We start from the raw sequence: 26,723 nt of genomic DNA, 5'->3' as shown, positions 1-26,723 counted from the left end.
CCATAATAAATGAGATTAATCCAACATGAAAAAAGCCTGCCAACCTGAGGGAGCACACAAGTGGGCACACCCTGCAGTGATTGCTGGAGCGTCAGGCTGCAATTGCATTTGCACAAACACATCACACCGCCTGCTTCAGCCAGGCCTCCCTTGCCCAAGACAGATTTAAGCAAATGTAGAACAGAGGATGTGGGGGGGGGGAGAATTCTGTAGCACCTGGTAAGGCCTGAAGGAGAAGGCAGCCAGCCCCGTGAAGGGTTTCCCTATCTAACTGCCAAGGTCCGATGGGCAGCAACCCCATCACACAATGAAGCATGTGCTTCAAGTGAAGCCAATGCCCAATTTATTCGGAATCCAATAGGTTTGCCTGCCTAGGAGTCCCAGACAATTCGCACAGTCACCCACGGTGTTTCATGCTGCTCCGGCCTCTTTTACAAAAAAAGCCAGGAAGGGGCAAGCTTTCAAAAGCCCTGCCCCATGGCTACAATTTGTACATGCCTGGGAGGAAGCTGGCCACCTTCTTTTACTCCTGCTGACAGTTTCCAGCATGTAACTAGCAAGTGGACAGGGCATCAGATGCGCAGAAGGGCCAGGCATTTAAGAGTCTCTGCTGCCATTTAGGCACCAAAAACAAAGGCAAGGTTAACAACGCACTGCTGAAATACCAGACTCTTGTGATGCTCCAGGCCTTTGCTCTGTTGCCTAATTGGAAGCTGAAACTCTTGTGAAAATTCTGGCCCAAGTGAGCAAACCCTTACTTCACAGATGCACTTTTTTACTTCATAGATGCATCAATGACAAGATGCACCCTTAAGTCTGGTGCTGGAAGAGCTCAAAGCATTGGAGCAACACTCTTCCCTTTTCACCACCTCCATGACGAAAGAGTCAAGGCCCTAGGGGTCAGTCCAAGCAAAGCAATGTGGACTTAAGCCAGGCTAGCAAACAACCCTGAACAGGCTGGACCTGGCTCCCCATGTTGGGGTGAAGGCACAGGCTGTGCCTTGAACACAGAGATGCTAGACATGTGACTCCCCCCCCCCCCCCCTTCAAGAAACGGCAACTCGACACACACTCTTTTCCACTGGCTCCAGAAAGAAAAATGGGTGCAAAGGGCAAACGGAGTCAGAGTCCTTGCTCTCAGAGAAGGATCTGAAGAAAAAACTCTGCAGAGATCACAAGCACGTAGGACTTACAAATCTGCATGCAAGACACACAAACACCTTTAGGGCTGAGCTGATAAGCATCCCTGAAGCTTGCCCCAAAAGGAGATTATATGTGCAAGTTACCACCACAGTCTCACTATATCGGTGATATTTCATATCTATGATTAAAGCAGGTGTGTTACAGCCACCCAAATTCTTTTCTTGGTGTGTGAGCAAGTGTTCTGTCTCGGGAAGATATGCAGGGATAGATTTTGCTTAAACAAAGTTGTATGTTGTGGGAGCTACAAGAACAGGACAAGTGTTTGCTCTGTGCCTGGGCCCCGATGGGAGCCAGTTCTTCAGACAGACTTGCTCTCTGAGAACGAGGCACTGGCACTGTGCAGCAATTCCTGGGAGAAGGGATTGCTCTGAACACTGTCTGATGATCCCTATCCCAGGACTGATGTATGCATACACATATATCAAATATACCCAGCCTCTCTGTCACTCATTCCCCTCTGTGGGAAGCTGATCTGCAAGGCCCCAATATCTGGCGTTAAAAGGAGAGAAAACAATACAGAGACTATATACTCTTGCACCATTTGTTCCCTGCCCTAGTGCGTCACATACACAGCAAAGAAGGAGTGCATAAGAGAGGGATTGAGTGTAACTGGACAAACCTGCTACTAGTGTAATGCTCTACCAGTTCACACCAGCAGAGAACTAGGCCCAGTGTGTGCCTACTGTCTAATAAGCTGGGTGGTTGGTTTTGCTGAGATTAGTGGAATTCTTTGGCTCATCCATGGGTAGAAGCTAGACACCCCTCTCAGGTTTGTTCAGAATATGAATTTGGAAAGTATTTTTTAACAAACAAGTCTCTTGGGCTGATGGACAACAGAGACGGTCACAAAGTTCAAGGCCAAGAGAGGTTATGATTATCGTTTGGGCTGCCTACCTGCTCTGGCCTGTGATGCACCTCATCCAGCAATTTCTGGCTGAGCTAAAGCACATTAGAAAGAGGCAGCCAGCCTCGAGTTACGGACTGCTAGGGATGCAGAATCCTGAGCTAGCTGTTCCAAAGATTAAGTCCCCTCATTTAAAATTTTGCACTTTAGTTCTAGTCTGAATTACAGGCAGTCCCCAAGTTACGCGGATCCGACTTACGTCCCTGGTCTGCAGGGAGACGGGGAGCAAAGCCTTGGAGCACGCCTGCAGCGGGACAGCCCGGGCGCGCTTGGGCTGTCCCGCTGCGGGCGTGCTCCGCGGCTTTGCTCCCCGTCTCCCTGGTCTGACCAGCAGACCAGGGAGACGGAGCAAAGCCATGGAGGACTTGGGCGGTCCCGCCACCCCCGTCTCCCTGGTCTGCTGGGGGGGGTGCAGCTAGTGCCCCCCCCCCCCCAGCAGACCAGGCTTTTCTTGCCTACCCCTGGGGTAGAGCAGCTGGGGGCTGCCGGGTTGGTCCCGCAGCGCCGCTCCGGACCAACCCAGCAGCACCCCAGCTGCTCTGCCCCAGGCGTCCTGATTCAGCCGCTGCTGGTCAGTTTCAGCAGCGGCTGAATCAGGACGCCTGGGGCAGAGCAGCTGGGGTGCTGCTGGATTGCTCCAGTAGCGCCGAGGAGCAGCGCTACTGGAGCAACCCAGCAGCACCCCAGGCGTCCCCAAGTCAGCCGCTGCTGAAACACTGATACAGAGGCAGCAAGGGGGGGGGGGAAAGAATGTGAGTAATCGACTCAATAAGCATAGGCTTATTGGGTGGTCAATAGTCGCCTACTCCTTTACATCCCTAGTCCAGGCAGTAAGAGGAAGGGATGGATATGGCACATATTTGTACACTCAGCCCTCCAACTCTTAGCAGGTTTGAAAATTAACCGGGTCGGGATTGATCTTAAATACCATGGGGAAAAATGATGCCAAGTGACCTGAGGTTGCCAGAACAGAGCAGGTTCTCCCACCATTGCATTGGGGGCATTCACTGAAGAGAGAGAACACAAGGACAATGGGTTTCTATGACCCTTTGCATCCATAGATCTCAAAGGGCTTTGCAAAAAATGGGTCAGCCTCAGCCTCCTTTCTGTAGGATTCCCCAGTCCAGGGGTGGCCCTGGCCCTGGAAGGGTGTGCTATGGGCTTGGCCCAAACCGTTTAAGGCACACAACAGCGGATATCGCCATTAATCAGCAGCCCCTTATGGGGTGACCCTTGAGGGTAGGGCGGCCACGCCCCCGCTCTCAGTGGAAAGGAACACCAGGCAGTGGACTGGCTACCCACCAGGGTCCTGAATGTGCAGCATCCTGAGCATGCCAAGCTTTGCGCACAGGCTGCCAAGGCACCATGGGCTTCTGCATGGAGCTGGGGCATGTGGGAGCAGACAGGGTGGGGCATGGGAGCTGGGCACACACAAATAGAGCAGCAGTGTAGCGCAGGTGGAGGGAGCAGAGACCTGGGCAGCACAGGGAGACCTGGAGCATGGGGGCTGGGGAAGGGCACAGGTCTTGGCACTGGAAAGGGGATGAGACCAGAGTGGACACAGTGCTCTGCAGAGATGGCCAGGCCGGGGGGTTTCAAAGGAGATACCCTCGCCCTCCATCTGCAGTTCCCTGATCTCCTAGCAGGTGCAAGACAACGCTGTGTCCAGGGCTGTGCCCCTTTGTCCTCCCAGCTACTGGAGTGCTGCTCTAATGCATCTGCACAGCAAAACCCTGGAAGTAGACTGCCCCCTACCCCTCCCTTCTGGGCATGGGCCTAAGTAGGGGGCCCAGGAAATAGGGAGGGAGGTGTAGCGGGGTAGGTGTTTCGCAAGAGCCTGGGACAGCCAATGGCACAGCTTGTCATGCTCCGTGGTTTCCTCCCGAGCCACACAAGGTGTTGGGGCAGTGGGGAGAGGACTTCCTCAAATGAAATCAGCACTCCTTACCCAAGTGCTTTGTGAGTGTCCACAGAGGTGCCCCAAGAGGTTCACGGGTATGAGAAATAGATGGGAGAGGTTACAACACAGTGACTCATGTGCAACCAGTGCGCACAATTCTCACACACAAACACAAAGCTATTTAAGCTCTCTCACAGTCCCATTTAAGAGAACTGCAGCAACACAGTGTTAACAACCATTAGAAGAGCCAGATGGTGAACCTACCCACGGAGAAGACACACGTGTGTTTGCAAACAAACCATCCAGCCATGCTCAGTGCGACTTACATAAATTAGACACAGAGACTGCAGCTGAAGATTTGCACAGCAGCCAGGAGATAGCAGATTTCACTATTCCAAGCCAGATGCAATCTAGCCAATAAGCCGCAAGTGGGAGACTGGGGACTCCTGGGTTCTTTTCCTGGCTGTGGGGGCCAATGTAGCAATTAGACCTAACAGGATTGGGAAAAAGGACTATGACCCATTCCCAGCTCCCGCTCTCTCTGACGGGCTGCGGCGCCGAGCCCTCTCGGCCCTGGTTTCCCCTCTTCAAAGCAGGGTTGGCGACGTTCCACCCACCTCCACTCTGTGCTGACATGGGACCCAGACCCTGCAAAGCAGACTGTGCCAGGTCCTCCAATCCAGCTCTTCGACCCCTAACAAACACTTGGTGGACGGAAGCCCCATAGCTAGAAGCAAAGCACAGACACAAGACTGGGCTCCAACCAGGGCAGCAGAAAGGTTTGCGATGCCACGGCCCAGTGCAGGACAGGAATCTCAGGGAACCCCAGAAGGGCTGCCGCGACTGCCGCAAGGAGGGCAGACCCTGAGCCCAAGTGCAGCCAGTGGAGCAGCTTTGTGGGCACAAAGGGGGGCTGGGAAGGGACTTCAGGCCACACATGTTGGCTCCGGCCAGGGGGCACTGTGGAGAGTGTTGGAAGTCCTGACACCACAGCATTGCTGCCCCTCCCGGGGCTCAGTGCAGCGAAGGACACAGCGCCCCCTTCCTGTGGCATGTGCCAGTTACTCCAACGACTGACCTGGGGCAGACCAGCGATCTCAGTTACCCCAGAGGCTGATCCCCAATGCGTTCAGGCCTCAGAAAGCTGGGGGCTTCACCCTTCCCCGTCACAAACTCTCTCCCAGGACCAAGCTTTGAGTTTTTCCAGGCAGCTCTTTATAGAACATCAGTTGCAACAAGCAGCTACGCTCCAGCTGCCGAGCGGTTCAGCAGCTGGTCGGAAGGCAGGCTCCCAGAATGCAGTGCGCTAGGTTTCACTTCCCCGTTCAAATCCCCAAGCGCTTGCCAGGATGTCCTCAAAGGCCCAGCACATCCTGTGCAGTGGACCTTGCCCCCGCCCCACTCCCAGCCATTGATCCGTGGCAGAATCCACAGCTGGCTGGGTTCCAGCCACGCCGGCATAGCCAGCAGCCCATCTCACCACTCAGCCTTTCAGTTCATGGGCATTCCAAGAGGCACAAGAAATACCAACCCGACAGTTCTCTATGGACCTTCAGTTCTCCTTCCATACAATGAGGCTCATAGTACATCCTTTCCTCCATCCTTCCAAAAAGATAGCATTGCCCATCAGATAGAGCACAGCCCTGGGAGTCAGAAGACCCAGGTTCTATTCACACCACCATCTGACACAGGGCAAGTCACTTCCCCTCTGTGCCTCAGTTTTCCCTACCACCCACTGTGAGCCCTGTGGGCCAGGGACTGTCTCTCACTGTGTGCATATAGCATAATGGGGCTTGCATATCAGGGTCCTGGGATAAATCACCAAGGGTTGTGCAACAGCAGCACCCAATTATGGCATTTCCTGCAGAAGGATGCCCTGGAGTCAGGAGAAGGGCCCAGGAGCAATTAGGAAGGTCAACGTATTGTTGAACACATGGTTAATCAATAAGATAAAGGCAGCAAGGGGGGAGGGCGTGGAAGCTAGGTTTAAGCCAGATCTCCATGAGCAATGAAGCCATCTTCCCCCAACCCCAGTGCTGCTGCCTCTGATAGAGAGGTGGCAGTACACAGGGTAAGGGGGGCAGGCAGGACCTGGTACACATGGGAAGCCAGCTCCCCACAAGTATCAGCTCACACAAGCCGCTGCCTCTCCCCGCCACGCTGCTGCCTCTCTATCAGAGGCAGTAGCGCGGAGCAGAGGACGGGTGGGAGCCAATATACGTGGGGAACTGCCTCCCTGGGGTGCCAGTGCAGCCTCTGTCCATGGGGAGCTCAGACCCCCACATACAGAGGCTGATGCCACCCTGTGCGCTGCTGCCCCTCTATCACGTGGGGAAGCAGGCGGGAGCCAGTCTGTGCAGGGAGCCAGTTTTTAAACCAGCTCCCCTCGCAGACCAGCCCCTGCCTGCCTGCCGCCCCACAGAGCTGTCTCCGATACAGAGGCAGCAGCTCAGGGTGGCAGGGGGCTCCCCGGGAGTGAGGCTGGGAGTGCACTGGCTGCTGGCTCTGCCCCCGAGGACTATTGAATAGTCATGAAACCAATATTTTGTGCAGTTACATGACTATTCAATCGCTGTCTATCATCCCTGGGAGCAATGTATCCTCTAATTTTTTCCATCCATGTGCGGAATACATTTTGTTATGTGCACTGCGACATGTGTGGATATACATCACCAGTAGAAACACAAACTGCTGGATGTGGATGCTCTGCTAATCAGCAGCCGTTCAATCTTTCCTGGACAGTCACACAAGTGCATAGCTTACATGGACACTGCCCAGAAGTGGGTTATGCTCCTGATGAAGGATACCTGTAAGAACTAGCCTTAATGGCAAGAAGCTTTAGGGCACCAGGGCCTGGGGTGGGGAAGGAATTATAGACCCTGAAAGAGATTTGTCATTAACATTGCACTGTGATGATATTTTAACAAGTCATCCACTCAGGAAGGGTTGTGTTTCATGATTCACAAGCATTTATGCAGTGTTATTGGCAAGCCGAAGGAGGGGAAACCAAAGGAGTGGACAGATGGCCTGATCCCGCAAAAGGGCACCTAATTGCTCCTGCAATACAAGCAACAAACAAAGAAGCCAATGCACCAACTCGTCCAGAATCCCACTACTGACACCAACCCAGGCCAGTCACCCTTCAGTAATGCTCCCAATTCTGCGGGAATGCTGGTGGCAACTTCCGTTGGTAGCTCAGGTAACACCCAGATGCATAGCTGTACCTGGGATTGCTGCAAGGAACTATCATATCAAAGAACGTATATCGCCTGCTACTCGTTTTCCAGCCTTTCCAAAGCTACTTTGCTCCTGCTGCAAGTTTCACAGATCAGCAAAACTGTGCCCAGGCGTCATTCTTGGCTGGCCAGGTGCACAGCCGGCTCCACTTCCCTAGCTCTAGCCATTCCAGAATCTGCATGTGTTGCGATGCCATTCTGATCCCCAAGGTTTTCTGGCCAACAGCTGCAAAAGGATGCTGTGTTATTAGCAACCATTACACAGAATTCCCTGGAGGACCTGATGCACCCATTTAGAGCAGCAGTTCTCAAACTGGGAGTTGTTTGAGCCAAGACAGGTGTTAGATTGGCTGGGACCTGGAGCTGAAGCCCCACCCCACCACTTGGGGCACAAGCTCTGGCTTCAGGTTACAAGTCCCTTGCCTGGGGATGACGCTCTGGACAGCAGGGCTGACATGGGGTCAGGCTTCAGTCCCCACTCCTGTGGTTGTTGTCACTTTGTTGTCAGAAGGGGATCACAGTCCAATGATGTATGAGAAGACCTGGCCTAGAGAATCGCTGTTGGCCAGGAAGGATTTGTTACAAAGATAATTGGGGAGCAAGGTGCCTCAGGCCTGATTTATGAACTCACTCCCACAAGCCAGGGGAAAGGGAGCTGTCTCCAACGGCCCCTGCTCATCAGATGGGCTCATACCAGTGGACCATGGTCCTTGACTGAAGCCCCTAAGTATTACTGAACACCTAGAGGCACCAACTGAGATCAGGACCCTAGAGAGCTAAAGAGCTCATAGTCTCAACAGATGAGCCAGACAAAGGAAAGATTTGATCCCCATTTCACAGATTGGAAACTGAGGTCTACTGATTCGTGGCTCCATTCTAAGGTTTTGTCCAAGTTTAACTCAGTGAGTGAGGGATGGGATTTTTTGCCACCATAATGGAATAGCACCTACTGTGGCTGCATCTATTCTGGTAGAAAAGCTCATGCTATGGTGCTGTACCGCTTTTAACTGTAGCCAAAGTGCTGGATGCCCATAAGCCCATGCCTAACTTTAGCCATGTGCCCTCTGATGCCAGGTTTCAAGTTAAGCGTGGGCTTCACTCACTCACGGCCTCAGCTGCAGAGCTGGAAACTGAAACCCTGTCACCCATGTCCAAGCCCAGGGCCTTCACGTCTCTGGCATTTTGACCCCTGGTCATTAGTCTCTTTGAAACATGCAGTCCGGTCTCACAGCTAAAGAGATGCATAAGGTGGCTGCCGTAAGATTTGATTTCATCCTTCCTATTCATTTTGAAACCTCCACATCCTTTTACACAATTACAAGACATTTACACCAATCCCCTTCACCCACTACAAAAATGCAGCCACCTCGGGTTCGAATTAGGGATGTTAAGAGGTGGGTATTCAGCTAATCGAGTAGCTTTGCGGCAGCAGTCCCAGTCTGCAGAGGGTCCCGACTCCCTGCTGGGACCTCCCGCATACAGGGGCTACTTAGCGGCAGCAGCCCCTGCTCCCCCCCACTGATGGAGGCAGCAGTGAGGGAGGGAAGGGGGAACAAGTGGCACTGTGGAGAGAGTGCCGTGGGGAGCCTGCTTTTAAGATGGCTCCTCCCAGCATTGGCTCCTGCTTCCCTGCCCTTTGGTGTCTCATACAGAGGCAGCAAGGGAGGGAAATGCAAGTAGTCGACTACTCCCTTACTTCCCTAGTTCCAAGGCAGAAGCTGCTAGTAATTAACAGCCACTTGGCGCGGTTACGCTGCACTTCAGGATAAGAACAATCATCAGTTCCTACTACCTAGCTCTTATCTAGTGTTTTCCATGAGCAGATTTCAAACCACTTTACAAAGGAGGGCAGTATCACTACCCAGTTCTACAAATGGAGAAACTGAGGCACACAGAAGTATGTGACTCACCGAAGGTCACATCATGCCAGAACAAGGAAAATTCTGCAGTCACTTAAAGCAACAGGAGAGCTTCAGGAGGGGAAACAAGGGTACCCTACTTCAAATCAGGTTTAGAGCAAACAACAAATATATTGAACTAGGAATCAACCAGGTGAAGGGGAGTCACGTGACCTATGGACACCGCTGCCAAGTCAGTTCCATGATGTCATGGAGATCCATGTCTCGCCCTTGAATCAGCAGGCTGCTGGTAGCCAGGGATGGGCACTGGGGAAGTCTTATCCACCAGATGATTCAGCAAACATTCTCAAGTCTACCTAACCCATGCTGTCACCCAGGGTTGTGAAATGATTGTGCTGCTGCATGCTGGCCAAAGGTTGGACTCAGGGACTTTGCCCTCATGCTGGAGGGTCGCAGAGAGATGATTAACCTAGCTCCCTGACCCGAAGCCTGGAACAGAAAAATTCCCTGAGTGCTGGAGAAAACAAACAAACAGGATCTGCCTTAGTGGGAACTGCTCTCCTCACTGCGTATCTAAGGGCCAGACTCAGGGATATGGGGCAAAAAACTTCAGCAGTGCATCAGCTCCAATGTTCCTGCAGCACACAGATTATCCACCACACACACAGGAAGTGGGCGGGCACTTGCCTTGACGGCATTAGTTCTTGCCAAGTCTCTCCCCAAACTCTCGCCCCCGCAAATGAGATATTCTCCCCACCCATCAGCACACACTGGCACCAGGGTCTCCCTCTTCGAACTTATCTTGCCTCCTAACAGGGATGGAAAATCCCCAGGATCCAGTAGTAGGGCCAAGGAACAGGCACATCTTTAAAGAGACTGTTAAAAAAGTAAACAGTAGTTTTCTCCACTCACCCAGTTTGTTCAGGATGGAGATGCACAACCACAGACTTTAAATACAGATGGGGCCTTACTGGAGACTTGGTCTACTCTACAGAGTTAGGTCAACCTAACTAAGGCAGCTTTGGTCAACTTAATGTTAAGTGTCTACACTACACCATCACTCCTGCCAATGCAAGTTGTAGGGATGTCAACGTGTAGTCGACTACACAATTAACCGATAAGCCTGGACTTATTGGTTAATCCTATCAACTACATGCATTTCCCCCACTGTTGCCTCTGTCTCAGAGGCAGCAGCGCAGGAGAGGGGCATGCACGGGAGGTTGCCACGGAGCAGTCTGTCCATGGCAGGCCCAGGCTTGCCATCGACAGAGGCTGCTCAATGGGATGCCAATTCAGCCTCTACCCATGGGGAGCTCAGACCCCCCCACAGACAGGGGCTGATGCCGCCTCTGTATCGGAGGCAGCAGCATGGAGTGGCAGGGGGCTCCGCGGGAGTGGGGTCAGGCGCTCATTGGTTGCCATCCCTGTCTCTGGGAACTACTGAATAATTGTGTAACCCCTAAGTTTTGATGGGGTTACACAGTTATTAGAGTAATTGATATCTGACATCCCTAGTAAGTTGCCCACCACACTGACCTAATAACTTCACCTCCACTCATTGCTTAGGTCAATATAGTTATGGTGACAGTGTCTTTGTAGACACTTGTATCCATCTCCTGTTGGCTGTTTACCCTAGGGAGATGGGGGGGGGAGGTTCCAACTGTGAGCCCTGCCTCAGGATGAGGGGGCTCCAGCAGTCAGTGCCCACACAATTAAGTCGGTGGAAGCACTCCTGGGGAAAACGTGCACCAAAGACTAGGGTGGGCATAGGATAGCCATGAACCACTGGAGTAATTACTGCAATGGCTATGTGTCAACCTAATTTCAGTCGATTTAATTTTCTAGTGTGGTCAAGACCTTAGTCATTAACGGCATCTGCATGTGTATTAACAATGCAAAGCCCCAGTGTAGGCACTCTGAAGTGGTCAAAGCAGGCTTATACCATCTCATTTTATTTCCATATGGGACCAGATTAAATTGCTTTAAAATAATGTTTGTATGGGTGTAACTACACTGATGCACTAACGACAGTGTGAATTTCCTTAATGTAAATTAACACTTCTCTCCCATTAGCATTGCAAAGTCTCAGCACAGCTGTGGCAGCAAGAGTCAGAACAGAATCTGGCTCATACATGAGAACTAGCTAACCCTGAATGCGTGGGAGACAAAAGTCCTAGTCCTCACCCTCAATATCCCAGAGTGCAAGGATGGTAGAATAATAGCCTTAACTTGTGTACTGAGTTCAGACCAGCCAACACTTATGATGTTCTCTCTCCAAATTCTGAAAGACTTGCTTTTTTCCCCTTCAAGCCCCATCTCCTGGAGTCTTCTGATCACACGATAATCTCAGCTCAAAATTTTAAAAAGGCAAGTTTCTAGCCAAAATGGTGATGGAGAAAAGCTTGGACAATTGCCCCTGGAAGGGTCCAAGACACAGGCAAAACTTTTTTTTAGCACTTGGGGGTTGGCAGATGATCTCTAGCACATAGTATCTAGCCTATTCACAGTGCAGGTGGTCTGAGGCAGGGACTGGCTCTCACCATGTGCCTGGCACGATCAGGCCTGATCTGAAATGAGCAAGATGACAGATTGTGGTGGTTCCCATAACACAGATAAGAAGTATGGATCCCCATGGTACCATTTTTAATAAAACAATGCTGCATGTTCAGAAGGATCTCATGTACCTGTTAGAAAAGGACAAAACAATAGTCCTGAAAACAGTGCATCTTAGGCCAGGTCTGCACTGGAAAGGATTTGCCAATCTAGCTATAACCAGCCACTACAGATTAGGGATGTTAAAATGCATGTAACTGTGTAACTGCTGAAAATTTCAGCAGTTACAGGTGGAGTGGCAGTTGGCTCCTTGGGAGCCAGTGCACGCCGAAAGCCGGCTCCCCATGTGTACCACTCCTGGCTGCCACCTCACACTGCTGCCTCTGATACCACATGGGAGGGTGGAGGAGCAGTCAGTTCCCCAGGAGTTGATGTATGCTGCGAGCCTGCTTAAAAGCTGGCTCCCGGCACGCACCGGCTGCTGCCCTATGCTGCTATCTCTGTATCAGAGGCAGCAGTGCAGGGCGACAGCCAGGAGATGCAGCGGTAAGTCAGGACATTCTGGCTCCATCTGCTACCGCAGGCAACTTCTTATCAAGCTGATTAACTATTCCTGACACTAGAGTCATAAAATTCCGCAAATGTTTGGCTGTAAGGAACCTCTAGAGGTCATCTAGTCCAGCCCACTTCGCAGAAGCAGGACCTAGAACATCTAGACTCTCTCTAACCTATGCTTTAAAAACTTTTAGCCCTGGGCATCCCACCACCTCCCCTGGAAAAACTATTCCAGCACTTAGGTTATCTTTCCAACTGTAAGATTAGTTAAATCTCCCTTGCTGCAGGCCAAGCCCATTACTTCTTGTCCAACCCACAGCGAACAATCAAGCACAGCCTCACCACATCTGAAGATCATCATCAAGTTTCTTGGTTCTGGACATCCAACACTCTGGTCATCTGAAGAAGTGGGCTGTGCCCACAAAAGCTCATGATACTATCTACATGTTTTGTTAGTCTTTAAAGTGCTACCAGACTATTTGTTGCTGCTGAAGTTTTTCCTGTTACAGACTCTCTTGGCTATCCCTCTGAAGCATGTATAAGAAGGGGCGCTCTGGCCATTAAACTCTGGGTTCAGTCCAGCAAGCCAAGCCTCAGAGGAACCCCAACTCCTCACTCAGACAACTTTGCCCAGCCAGCAAGCCAGAACGGAGCCATAACAGGGGATGGGAATGGGGGGGGGGGGTGTTCAGTGCACATGTTCTTTTCATTTTGTATTTTCAATAAATGCAGTGTATTGCCTTTTCCCCTGAAAAAGATCCTGTGTGCTTCTTATAAGCATAATACCAATCAGTCCACACTCTGTAGCTGTCCATTTGATTTTTCCTCCTTAAATGGAGGCATTTTGCATTTCTCTTTACTGAATTTCATCTAGTTGATTTCAGACCAATTTGTCAAAGTATAAGCATGCTCTTCACTTCATTATCCAAGTCATAACTGAAAATATTGAATAGTACTAGATCCAGAAGTGACCATTGTAGCACCCACTAGATATGCCCCCAACCTCCCACTCTGACAGTGAACCATAGATAACTCTGAGAATGGTTTTCAATCAGTTGTGCACTCACCTTATAGTAATTTCATCTAAAGCACATTTTCCTAGTTAGCTACTGAGAATGTCATGTAGATTTGTGTTAAGGTACATTACATCTACTGCTTCCCCCTCCTCTTCCCTCCCCCCGCCCATCTACTAGGCCAGTAAGCCTAATTTGTTCTTGACAACTCCACATTGGCTACTGATGATCACCCTATTATCCTCCAGATACTTACAAACTGATTATTTAAGAGCAGTAATGGGCAACTTATGCTAGTGAGTGGGCCGCATGAGTTGCCCTCCATCTCAGAGGGCCGCAAGATTGTGGTAACCAAGACAGTCTCCAAGAATAGCAGTTTTGGGAACAGCGTTGACGTACCTAAAATTTGTGCAGTGTGGCGACTGAACTGTAGCATCACTCCGACTGGCTGCAGAGGGAGTGCATGGCTCTCACGATGTTACTGCTAAGTAGAGAACCTATGCATTTGTCCTCTTTTTCTGCTCCTAATTAATTGAAAGAACCTCCTCTTAATGACTTAAATGCTCCTAGCAACACAGAACTTTGTGTCCTTCGCCTTTCTGATTTTGTCCCTACATGCTCATGCTATTCTTTTGCACACCTCTTAGCAATTCATCAGTGTTGGCTTTTGATCACTGGCTACTGATCATTATCTATTATCCTCCAGGTACTTACAAACTGACAACTTAATCGCTGCCTCTAAACTCTAATCAACGGAATTTTATATATTTGCAAAGTGCTTTGAGCTCTCCAGACAACACTCACTAGATAAGAGCTCAGGGGGGAAGGTGGGGGGAGAGAAGAGGAGAGTCTACACCAAGCCTGGGCAAAACACCGCCCAGGGGCTGGATCCAGCCCACAGATGCTGTGGTGAGCTCCAGGCAGGCTCCCCTGCTTGTCCCGCAGCCCTGCACACCATTCAGAAAAGTGGCTGTGGGGCTGTTTCTCTTCAAAAACTGGGAGAGGGGAAAGCTTCAGGCGTAAATCCTGCCCTCAGCACAAATCCACTGGCCAGTTTGAATAACAGGCAGCCACGAAGCACTAGCTCCCTTCGGCTCAGTTATTTCACACAAGCACATGACCGGGCAGCCTGTGCAGGCATGGGACAGGCAGACTGGCTGAGAAACTTATTAAGATCTTCAAGCATTTAGCTCTGCAGGCAGGCAGGTTGGGCTTCTGGATGGTAAGTCTCCTGGCCAGAGCCTGCCTCTGACACCCCAGCCCCACTCTTCCCCAGCCCTCTGCCCCCCCATTTAACATACACAAACCTTCTGCCCCCCTCCTGCACCCTTACCCTCTCCCAGATCTGGCACCCAAATCCCCTGCCCAGATCACAATCCCCTTTTACCCTAGGTTACTAAGCAAATTCCTGCACCCTTGTTCCTTCCCCTAGGTCACAAACCAAACCCCTGTACCCAAGTCCCCTGACTTGGGTCACAACCCTCTCCTGCCATAGGTCACATTCTAAAACCCTGTACCCCAGTCTCCTGCCCTAGGTCACAACTGTCTCCTTCACCCAAACTCCCTCCCATACTCCACTCTCCCCAGGTCAAAAATGATTGCCCACCCCTGCTCTACACACTGCTGTAGCTCTCACTTACTGATTTTCACCTGGAAATCTCATTTGTACCCTCAGCCCCACAGACTGCCCAATAGTCTACAATGCCATTGTAGTGGTGTGCAAGTCTACAACACCGGCAGAGCTGAGGTGAAGGACTTCGAGGCTAGAATAGTACAGGCTGCGTGTCGAGACTGAAACAACAATTATGCATGTGTAGAGTCAAGACTGGAAAACAAGGGGTGTTGCTGGCTCAGCTTAGCAGAGCAAGAGCTCTCGTTCACCCTATGCCTGGGTGACATTAGCACACCTGCACCTGCACAGGTGCTAAATTCTAAGGCTTCCGCCAAGCAATGCTGGGTTTACAGCTATGCTGACCATCCTCCCCACTGCTGCAGAGGAACCAGGAGGACAAAGAGGAAGAAAAACAATCCCACAAAGCAGGATTAGGCACTAACACAAACAGGCCGCACACTCTGGTTTCACTCAAACGACGTAAAATGACTGGAACCAGAGCTGGAGCTCAGGGAATCAGACCAGGGTTGAGACTTCTGCAGTAGATTAAGGGCTTGAAACAAAATTCCATGTAGCACAGGCCCGGATGGCACCCAAATCCCAATGTAGGCACCTAAATCAGTGGCCTAATTTACAGCTGCCGCTGTGAGCTGCTCTGGAAATTCAATTCTCTCCCTTGTAAAGAGCCAGTGAAAAGACCCCACCCCACTTCACTCTGCAATCTCAGAGTTCAGGCACAAAAAAGCATCTTTACGGGATGTCTAAGAGCTACCACATTATAAATCAAAATGCAGCCAGGACAAGGATGCATCATCCAGGATGAGGGGAAAGATTACATCCCAGCTCAGTTACAAGATACAGAGCAAGCAGGTTATGCAACTCATTGCACCAATACAGATTTAATAGGACCATCACACAGGGAGGTAGCATGGTCTGGTGAAGAGTCAAGAGATACGAGTTCTATTCTCAACCCTGACCTTGGACAAGTCTCTCCATTTCTTCTCCCACTTCTTGTCCATGTAAATCAGGGATAGGGTAACTCAGGCCCAGGGACCAGATGCGGCCCCCAGCTTGCCTGGATCTAGCTCCTGAAGCTCAGAGCTGCCCCTCAGCATTGGAGAGCCCATGCTGGTGCTCCAGTCCCACCACCGCCCCACCATGGGGCTGGAGCACACAAAATCTACTATTGCAGGACCTGGTGTGTGAGAGGGATGTGGAGTGTGTCTCTCTCCTCCTCAGTCAGGGGCCACATTAGTGAGGGTTTAGGTAGTCTTTTTTTGTTTGTTTTTTGATTTGCTTCTCACTTTTGCGGCCCCTGACTGATTTTTCTATGGGCCAGAAGCCCCCAAACCAAAAAAGGTTTCCCACCCCCGATGTAGACGGTTGGCTGTCTGGAGCAAGGCCCATCCTCTAGGCCAGGAGTTTATTGTTGTTTTGTTTTTGTTACAGTGTAGACAGAGTCTCTTCAACATGAGATTAGATTGAAGGACTAAAAACTTTAGTGTTTTCAGGCTTGGGTGGAAAACCCATGGTAGGCGGTGGGTCCCAGATTCCGGGCCCCCACCCAAAAAACTACACTGCAATTTTTAGCCCCCACAGCCCAAACCCTGGTAAGCCAACCCGAGTCAGATGCAGGTCTTTTGCTGCAGTGTTGACATATCTTATGTGAATGCACCACATCTAACATAGAATCATAGAATACTAGGACTGGAAGGGACCTCAAGAGGTCATCAACTCCAGTCAATTAGATTAGACCCACATCTCAGTCACTGCCTCCCAACTCTAATGGAAGTTATGTATTTGTAAAGTGCTTTGAGCGCTCCAGATGAAAAGCACTAGATAATAGGTTGGTGGGGAGGAGTTCTACCCACTGCTGTAGCTCTTACCTACCAATTAGCATCTGGAAATCTCAAAGCACTTTACAAAGGAGGTCAGTGTTATTATCCCTATTCTACAAATGGGGAAACTGAGGCACAGGACGGGGAAGCGATTTTCCCACAGTGACCCAGCAGGCCCGCAGTACAGCTGTGAACACAACTCAGGTCTCCGGAGGCTCTACCCACCAGGTTGCAGAGAGAGGATGAGCAAGAAGGGAGGAGAAATGTTGTCTCATGAAAGGATCTTGAATTCTCAAATTACAGGTTTGAATGACAATCAAAACCAGGCTCCTGCTGGCATAGACACTCCAGCCGTGGGAAATCAATGCCTCTGGCACCTTCAAGGCAATGGGCACTGGTACAATCAATACTTTACTTTCAGCGAAACAAGGGATGAGTGCCCCTTGACTGTTGTGCTGGCTCAGGGAGGTCTGCCCTGCCCTGTGCCAGAGCTAATATTAGTTTGTCTACTTAAAGATTCAATAGACTGCGGGAGACGGAGTGACACTACTTCTAAGGAACTTGGTTTCTATTTGCCTGCCTCCCCACCCTCCTCTTCAGCCTTAAAGCTTTGCTAAGCTAGGAAGATTTGTGAAGAGAGAGGGAAAAGGAGAGCAAGAAATCCATGTTGCTGCTAAAACAAATTGGAGCAAGGGCTGTAGCTGGCATGAATCAAATGCTGCCATGCATCAGCTGAGACTATTTGGGGTGCAATGGAAAAAAAATTTATTAGCATAATTAAGCATCAGAACAGGTTTCTGATAGTAGATTAGACAAATACCTGTCAGGGATGCTGTAGGCTTACTAGACCCTACCTCCATGCAGGGGACTGGTCGAGGTAACTTCTTGAGGTCCCATCCAGCCCTGCATTTCTATTATTTTTTGAGTGTCAAAGGCACAAAGGCATCCCAACAATGCTAAAGCCCTCCTCCCACAACACCTTGTATTAGATAATTAGAAGATCCCAAAGAGCTTAAACATTGATTTGGCCTCACAACCCTGTTGCGTGGAAGGAAAAGACTGCTACTTCTATTTTACAAACAGGAGAAACTGAGGCGTGGAACAGGGAAGCAAATTGCTCAAGATCACCTAGTAAATCAGTGGCCAAGGCAGAATTAGAATTCAGAGGGCCCTGGAAGACCATGGTCTGATATAGTAGTGGAAGGTGGATGAGTTTTACAGATGGGTTACACTGAAAGCTCTCTGAGGCAGGGTCTGGTCTGTCTTTCACCAAAAATGGGAAATAACCAGTCTGAGGTGACAACTCAGTGACAGAAACAGAACCCAGGGGTTTTATCTATCAATTGGCTCCAATCACTACACATCACTCCCTTTGTCTATAGATCTCACCGTGCTTTACACAGGTCAGTATCACTGTCCCAATTTGGAAGTGATTTCTCCAAAGCCACCCAGCCAGCCACAGAGATGGGAACAGAACTTGGGGCTCCAAAACCTAATTGAGTGTCCTATATACCAGGACACAGTCTCCTGTCCCAACATAAAGGAAAATGTTCAGAAGCACCAAAGGGATTTTTTTAGCCACACAAATTCCATTCAAAGTCAATACAACTTGGGTCCTTAACTTTGTTCACCACCACCTTTCTGCTTGGTTTGTTTACTAACCTGTACAGCTAATAAGAAGTATTTTAGTTTTTAAAGAACACTGTGTGAGATTCCCCAGATGGCTATCAGAATTTTTGCACAGACTTCAAAAATAGCTACTTAAAAATATACACATTTAAAGAGCCCCTGGGGAGGAATCAATCCCTCAGCTATCCTCTGCCAGTCCCTTTAGCTCAGGAAAATGCAAGGATTAAGGACTGCTGCAGTCTTTATTTTAGGGGGGAGATAACAAAAGCAGCATCATTAAGTCAGTCAAAATGCTTTTCAGCTCATTTTTCATTTATAGATTCATAGATTCTAAGACTGTGATCATCTAAGTGCAACCTCCTGCACAGCACAGGCTTGAGAACAGCTCTGAATTAATTCACGTTTGAACCAGAATATATCTTTTAGAAACATCCACTGAATGGCCCTGGTCCATTCCAACTGTCCCACCACCACACCCAGCTGATGAGACATTTCCAAAAGTTTGGGCAGCAAATGGTTCAGGCACTGGATTGGAACTCAAAAGACCCAGGTTCAATTCGCAGCTCTGCCCCATACTCTCTGTGACTCTGACAAGTCACTCTGTCTCTGTGCCTCAATTTCTCCTCTAAATGGAAGGTGATAGTTATTTCTTTCTCCCATCTTTGTCTGTAAGGAATTCAGGCCACAGACTATTATGTCGACATGAATGTTGAGTTTGGGCTTGTTTAAGTCTGAAGAAATCTGAGAAGGATAACAGTTTAGGAATGTTAAGGCCTAGTCGACTATCCGATAAGCAAATGCTTATCGGATAGTTGACAGGATAGTCAACTAGTCACTCCCCCCCTCCGTCCCGCCCCTTGCTGCCTCTATCAGAGACAGCAAGTGGGGGAGGTACTTCAAAGCAGCAGCACCACATGGAGTCCAAGGTCAGCTGGGGACCCCAGACTCCATGCAGCACTGCCTCTTTGAAATGCCACAGCAGCATTTCACAGAGACAGCACCACACGGAGCCCAGGGTCAGCTGAGGAGTCCTCGCAGCATTTCAAAGTGGCAGCGCCACCCTATCAAGTAATTGAATAATCAATACAAAAATGAGACTAAGTACATAAGCTTTTACAAAGAGGAAAGAGAAAAAATTGTTCTCCTTAACCTCTGAGACTAGGACAAGAAGCAATGGACTTAGTTACAGCAAGGAGGTTTAGATTGGGCATTAGGAAAAACTTCTGAACCACTGGAATAAATTGCCTAGAGAAGCTGTGAAAGTTCAGGAACTGGAAATGTTTTAAACAGGTTAGACAAACACCCGTCAGGTCTAAGCAATACTTAGTCATGCCTTGAATGCAGGACACTAGCAGCCTTCTTAAGGTCCCTCCCAGTCCTATGATTACACATATAGTAGGACCAATCACAATGGGGCTCTGATCCCAGTCAGTGCTAAGATGCAAATAATGAAACAGAAAAATTATGACTGCTTCACATCAGCACATGGTCATATTAAGCACAGGACCATAGAACTCAGACACTTAGAGCAGCTGCCTAAACTAGTCTATTAAAAAACCCTCCATCCTATGTTAGTCAAGAGTAAACGGACAAACTCATTGTCAAAACAGCATCCTCTGTGTCACTTAAGAAATAACTCCAAACTTATCAGATCCTTTTTGAGAGACAGCAGCATAACAGAGATACTGATCAAGGCCCTGTCGCACTGGCACTGCACATACTATGGGAGGATCAGACCTTGCTCATAAAGGGGCCCCCAATCTAAACTGACCAGAGAGACATGAACTGATTATTGCTCCAATTTTACAGTGCAAATCCCAGATCCTACAACAGTTAAGCACATTTAATTTTACTTCCATGAGTCACCACTAGGCAAGTGCATAAGTAGAGTTTGCAGGATCAGGGCCTAAAAAACAAAAACTAGACAGATAAATGGGTAGAAATGGGAAAAGCATGGCCCAGAAAGGAGAACCACAATGTCAAACAGGAAATCAGTTGCAGAGCAGGGAAGAGAATCAAGGTCTCCCAAGTCACAGTCTGGTGTCCTACCTACTACGTTACAAAGCTACTCTGATGAAGAACTGTGCACCTCACTGGCTAGGGACAACCAGGCCATTAGGGAGAAATTTCTGGTGAAGAATGTAAGCAGCTGAAAAGAATACGGGATTCAGAGTTGTAAACAGAGGCAGAGATGCACCTGCAGGCTATGAAGTAGCATGTCAGCTGCATTTGGAATTTACTCAAGAAGTTTGTGTTTTGTTTAATCCTATGATTTTTAAATTAAAAAATAAATAAGTGAGCTTATGTGCTTGTGATTCCCAAACCCATGGAAATCTGTCACACTGATCTCCAGATGTAGGATAGTGGGAGGTGTTTTAAAGAAATATTATTATTTATGCAGGGCCAGAAGCATCTCACATGCTCTGCAGTATTAATGTCACCACCTTCCCTTGAAGGTATCCTAATTTATGTAGACAGACGTATAGATAAGAGATAGGGTTGAGATTACAAGGAAGAGCAGCAATAAAGCCATGGAGTTTGGGCTCATTACCTCTACAGTTTCCATTTCTTTTCATATGTGTTTGTGTATAAGCACACACACATAGTTCTTTTGTTATTTGGAGAAGGCTTCAGAGGGTTAAAAGAGAGAAATATGATTTATTTGCAGTGGTATTGCTGATTCTTGCCATTTGAATCATGAGTCTTATGGTAAATGATTTTCTTAAACCCCTGGAGTCAGGAGGTTACATGAGATTCTTTGAAGTTCTAGCCCTTATGGTTATAAAGAAAAGCTTGAAAACATGACCCCAAATGGCAACCCCTCCCCCCACAACCCACAAACACCAACTAAACAGGACACAGCAGTGCAGCCTAATGGGTGGGACTCTGGATTTGAACTCAGGAGACCTTGTTCTATTCCTGGCTCTCCCAAGCACCCTTGTGTGCCTCAGTTTTCCAGTCTATATAATGTTACCTGCTTTACAAAGCACTTTGAAATCTAACTTGAGTTATTTGCCTCCTGATTTCACTTCATGTTTTTAAATGCATTCATGGGACTATTCATAACAGTAAACAGTTAAGTTTGCATGTAAGTGTTTGCAAGATCAGGGCCTTGAGTGCTTTTGAAAAAACACACATGGATTTTTTTCTGGGTAGCTTCAGGAAATCCAACCAAACAGCTGTCATAAGGGGCATGAGAATTAGAAAGTGAAAGTAATTAAAAACAAAAGTGAAATGTCAGCCTATGTAAACAAACTTCCACAGAGAGGGACAAGTAGTGATGACAGGTTAATATTTTTTTAAATTCTTATCCATCTGACATCCTATAATTCTTGAGTGGCAGATAAGGATTTATTGAGACTAGATTCTTTCTTGCCTTGACAGTTAACACATTATATCTTGGCAACTTCTGCTTTGCCACTGCTGACTTAAAAATACAGAAGCTGTGATTTTCAAAAGCAATGAGTCATGTTGTGGACTGAACTCAAAGCGCCTTAAAAAGGGCTTAAATTTCAGAGTATGTCAAGTACTTGCCATATCCATAATGGAGCTATGACAGCTTCCACCAGCTGATGATCAGGCCCAAGCGGTTGAGTCAGGAACCCCCCCAAAAAAAAGAGTATAAAAAAATCACCAATCATTTGGGGGGAGGATAAGCTCCCCAGGGGGGAAATATAGGCCCAAAATAAGATAGTTCATATGAAACTCTCCATTGATGTGAATAATTAACTTCAAGGAATTGAATCTTGTCCAGCACTTCAAATCACTGAGCTGGGGAAGGGGGATGGAAAATATCCTACAATCTGACTTCCCCATGCAGCTCCCAGCCCATAAATGTAGTTTCACACAGGTGCAGGAATCCAACCAGCCTAAACCGGACCAAAAGATCGGAGCCAAAGCACCTAGCTGCAAGGCTAGCAAGAGATAAAAGCAGTGATGATTTTGCATCCTACATTTGCTTCAGACTGAAAGCTCCTCAACAGTGGGGGGGGGGGGGGGGTCTTTAAATTCTCTCCTCACAGCACCCTGTGTTGCATGTGCCCCTGGCAAGATTCTGCTAATTCAGCCAAGCTCTTATAAAGGAGGAATATTTATAATTCCAGTTATGATAGCAAACAGAGGAAAGAGTAAATAAATCTAATACCATTTTCCACTGACTGCCTTGCAAAATTTGCTGTACGCAAAATGCTCCTTGGAATTCATCCATCTAGAGAGGATACGGTTGTTTTGGGTTGGACCTGGAATCAGAAACTTTTGCTTTTCAACTGCTATGTTTTGCTCAGTGCCAGGACCATCAGCTGCAGTCACCACAAACAAGGCAAAACATTCAGGTTCCCCAGCAAATATCAACTAGAACCAGAATGACCCTGGTTCCAACAAGATTAGCAGCAAGACCTTTTTCGCGAAAGGTAGAAAAAATACCCCCTTCAATACAGATACCAACAAGCCTCTTCGGGCCTGAAATTCACCGATTTATTTCTCTACAGAGTAAGCTAATTTTAAAAGATGTCCAAGAATTGTTTTATAGCAGTAAGCAGGTTATACATTTTTCCTGAAGGATTATCTGAGCACCTCACAATTTTTACCATATTTATCCTCCCAAACCTGTGAGAAAGGATTACCCATATTTTACAGCTAAGGAATCTCAGGAAAAGACAGACCAAGGTACAGCTGCTCAAACATATTTAGAGTTTTAGCTTCCATTGATTTCCTAAGGTTATAGAGGAAGCCTGCAGCAGGGCAGGGAATTAAACACATCTCCCAAGTCACAGATTAGTCCTAATCATGGGACCATCCTTCCTCTCAAGTTATTCCTAGATTGTTAAATTATTCAGCATGCTGCTCTTCTGTGCTAAGAAAAGCTATTGCAGATTCTGATTTCACATCGACAGGGTTCTGGCACATTTTTCTGTTGAAGTTAGTTTACCAGTTACTGGGCTGCCATCACTTTTCCTCCCCTCCTACCACCCCACAAAAATATAGTTGAGCATTGCAGAATCAATGGCCATTACAGAGTCTTCTGTTCTGTTTAAGAGAGAGCCTAGAGGTCTGGCTATCTTACTTTGGAAGGCAGCCTCAAAGTCTGTATAATGAAACCTTCTATTTTACTGAATGCTAGAATGTACTAACAGATGAAGGATGGGGCTGGGAGCCAGGAATTTCCAACTTGCTGTGTGGTCTTTCTTGAGCCACACAGAGCTGGGGTTTTCGGAGTACCCTCGGGGAGTTCGGAGTCCAGCAGCTATTACATTTTCACACTTACCATCCCCTTAAGGCCCATTAAAAGTCCATGTCCCAACTTCTCCAATTCAGATCCCCCACCAAAAACATTGGGTGTCTGAAGATGAACATGAATGCAGAACTTAATGAATGACAGGGAATCTTTTCCACAGACTACAATCAGCTTTGAATCAGGCCCGCTAACTGACAAGTCACAGTACATAGATCCTGGAATTCAGGAAGTAAGAAAGCAGCAAACTAGGAGCTTTAAAAAAATAGACTTGTCAGAGATATATTCTGTTTAACATACAAAGAGTTGAAACAAGATAAACTCCAGCCCCCAACTTAAACCAAATACTTACCGGCAGCCACATAACTCATCACAAACACCCAGGAACCTATTCCTTTAGCAAACCTTGTTGCTGTATGTGTATAGATATCTGTACACACATCTATAAAAGTGACACCATCACAGGCCCTAACCACACAAGTCACACTACCACAGGCTCATCCGTCAGCACATCCAATAATCTGATATAGGCCTGCAATATCCCTCTGCCCCGCATACTGTTCTAACAGGACAGTCTCTACGGCAACGTATAAACAGACACAAATCAGATATCAGGAATGATTACAAACAAACCTGTAGGAGAACACTTTCAAATCCATTACTCAATGTCCAGGGAGGTTAAAGTAACCATCCTTCTACAAGGGAATTTCAAAACCAGATTACAAAGGGAGACAGCTGAACTGGAATTCATTTGCAAATTCAACACCGTCAATTTATGACTGAATAAGGATCTCAACTCATTAACACATTACAAAGGCAATTTCCTCTCTCTGGATATTCATATCCCCACACCAAATGCTGTGAATGACCCACTTCCACCCTGACTTGATTAGCTTTATTAACACAAGCAACTTCTTACTCATATATACACCCCCTCTTCTGTAAATTCCACACCAATTCATCTGATGAAGTGGGTTTTACCCACGAATGCTTATGCTCTAATACATCTGTTAGTCTCTAAAATACCACAGAACTTTCCTTCTTCTGGTAATTTAGGACTTGGTAAACATGCTCCCTGAAAACCTTCCCAGTTACATTAAGCATTCTACAAAATCATGTGCTTTGGAAGGCTTTCACATTCACCAGAGCAATGAGGTTGGGGGCAGGGCAGATTCCACCTCTCCCCTCCTCCAAATCAGAGAAATCTGGAAGGAAATTAATAAAATCCTTAAAGGTAGAAAACGTGTACACCAAAATGAGAGCATAGTGGGAAAAAGACCCTAAAATCCTTGGGAAATAATCATATTGCCCACACTCTACATCATCCAAACTCCATAAAGCACTACCCGGCATGCGGGGGCAGGAAGAAGGGGGAATGCTTTATCAACAGCGGGATAGCAGCCTCTCCTCCAACTTGCTTTCTGTGCACGATCCGCCCGGCCTGTTGCCTGCCGTCATTTCAAAGGGGAAGGCGAAAGGCCTTCCACACCCCGCAGGCTCAAAAGTTTGTCTGGCCAGCCCACGTAAGCTTGCAACGTCCCAGCTTTTGCCTCGCTAATGCTTCCAAGCCTCTGCTTTTTTTTTTTTTTTTGGCTTTTTTTTGGGGGGGGGGAGCAGACGGGAGACAGACGATGACCCACCCGCTCCTCCTCGAGGAAACAAACTTTGTAAAACCCACCCCCGCCAAGGGGGAAAGAGATGGAAGGCGCCCAGGAACAATACGACAGGGTGGCAGGGGCGGAGGGGGGGGGGGGTTAACACTTTATCGGATTGTTTCAAGCCCGGGCGCCATCAAAGGCAACACCAGCCAGCAAAAGGGCCCCCCCCCCATAATGAATCAGTTTCTTGTGAACTCTTCGAGTGGGTGGACACTGGCTGAAATGCACCAAGCCCCACGCGAAGCGTTAGTCATTGCACGGGGGGGGGATGCTGCAGAACCCCCCCAACTCCCCCCTTTTTTAAATTACTTCCATTCATAAAAGAGAAAGAGCTGGACCCCCCCCCCCATCAAGGAGAGGGGAGTGCCCGACCCCCCCCCCCCCCCCCGTGGAGGGCCATTGTTTTCCTGCCCCCCCCCGGGCCGCCCAGCCGAACCCCACCCTGCAGCCAACACCCGCAAGTCTCTTCCCCTGCGTCGCTGCCAACTTCCCGCCCCGGGTGTGTGGGGGGGGCGAGCCTGAGGGGGGAGGGGGCGGACCTGAGGGGGGCGAGCTTGGGTGCGGGGGGGGGAGGGGGAGAAGCGGGGGGGGGGGGGCCCGAGGCCGCGCTCCCCCCCCCTCACTTACCTGTGGAAGAGCTGGCGGGGGAGCGGGCTCCCTGCGGCCTCTCGCCTGCGCCTCTGCCCCCTCCCTCCCCTGCCAGGCGCCGGGCAACGCGCGCGCCCAGCCCAGTGACGTGACGTCCCCCGCCGCCGCCCGCTCGCTGCCGCGCGAGACGCTCCCTCTCCAGCCCCGCCAGTCGCCCGCGGAGCAACCGATCGGGCGCGCGAGGCCTGCAGGGGGGGCGGGGCCCGCCGAATGCTTCGTGGGGGGTCCGAGCGGCGGCCGCTCGATGCTCTCGTGGCTCGAAGGGGCAGCAGCCTGGGGCCCGTCTGCAGCTCTCCCGTGCAGAGCCCAGTGAGCGGGGAGCAGCTGGGTCCGCTCCCTTGCTGCCTCCTGGGTGCTGTGCTACTCGCCCCCCATCGCTCCGCGCCTGCCCCATCCTCCCCAAGCGACAGTGGCATGCGCCCGCCGTCCTCCTGCACTTCTGCAAACAACTGGGGAAATTCACTGCCCCAAAACTTGGTTATCGCAGCGTTAAATCGGGCTGCCCTTCCAGAGCCTTGATTGCCCCTCTAGTTAAACCTAGCAAGGTATCAGCCCCACTTGGCAACCTTAACTCTGCCCTAGCGCTGGCAGCAGCTGCTGGGAAAGTCTTGTCCGTCAGTCTGGCTGAGGCAAAGGACTGTAGTCGTCTGCCCCTGCCCCTGGGGCTGCTGTGTCAGCTTTAGAGAGGCTTCATTGAGCTTCTTCTCTGGGGGGGAGGTTGCATTGCCTGGCGGAGACGCACAGCTTGAGCATGTCGCTGATATGGCACAAGAGTGGCAGGCGAGCGAGGCCAAGAAGAGGAAGCATGTAGTGGAAAGTCTCTGGGGGAGGGGGGATGATGATAAAGCATCGTCGCTTTATGTCTACACTACAGTTTTGTCGGGA

At 49.1% G+C, this 26,723-nt stretch overlaps 1 protein-coding gene across 1 annotated transcript in view; it reads right to left on the bottom strand.

Annotated features, from left to right (window-relative positions):
* CERS2 (ceramide synthase 2) overlaps positions 1 to 25,968 on the bottom strand; it is a 46,803-nt gene extending 20,835 nt beyond the window's left edge. Inside the window, exon 1 of the mRNA XM_075907473.2 lies at positions 25,818 to 25,968. The gene's annotated coding sequence lies outside the window, so the exon portion shown is untranslated. The remainder of the gene's footprint in view (positions 1 to 25,817) is intronic.
* Positions 25,969 to 26,723: the final 755 nt, after the last annotated feature.

This window comes from Pelodiscus sinensis, chromosome 22 (genome assembly GCF_052426305.1).
Source record: "Pelodiscus sinensis isolate ZL-2025 chromosome 22, ASM5242630v1, whole genome shotgun sequence".
Classification (NCBI taxonomy): Eukaryota; Metazoa; Chordata; order Testudines; family Trionychidae; genus Pelodiscus; species Pelodiscus sinensis.
This window is presented reverse-complemented; position numbering and strand designations above follow the sequence as displayed.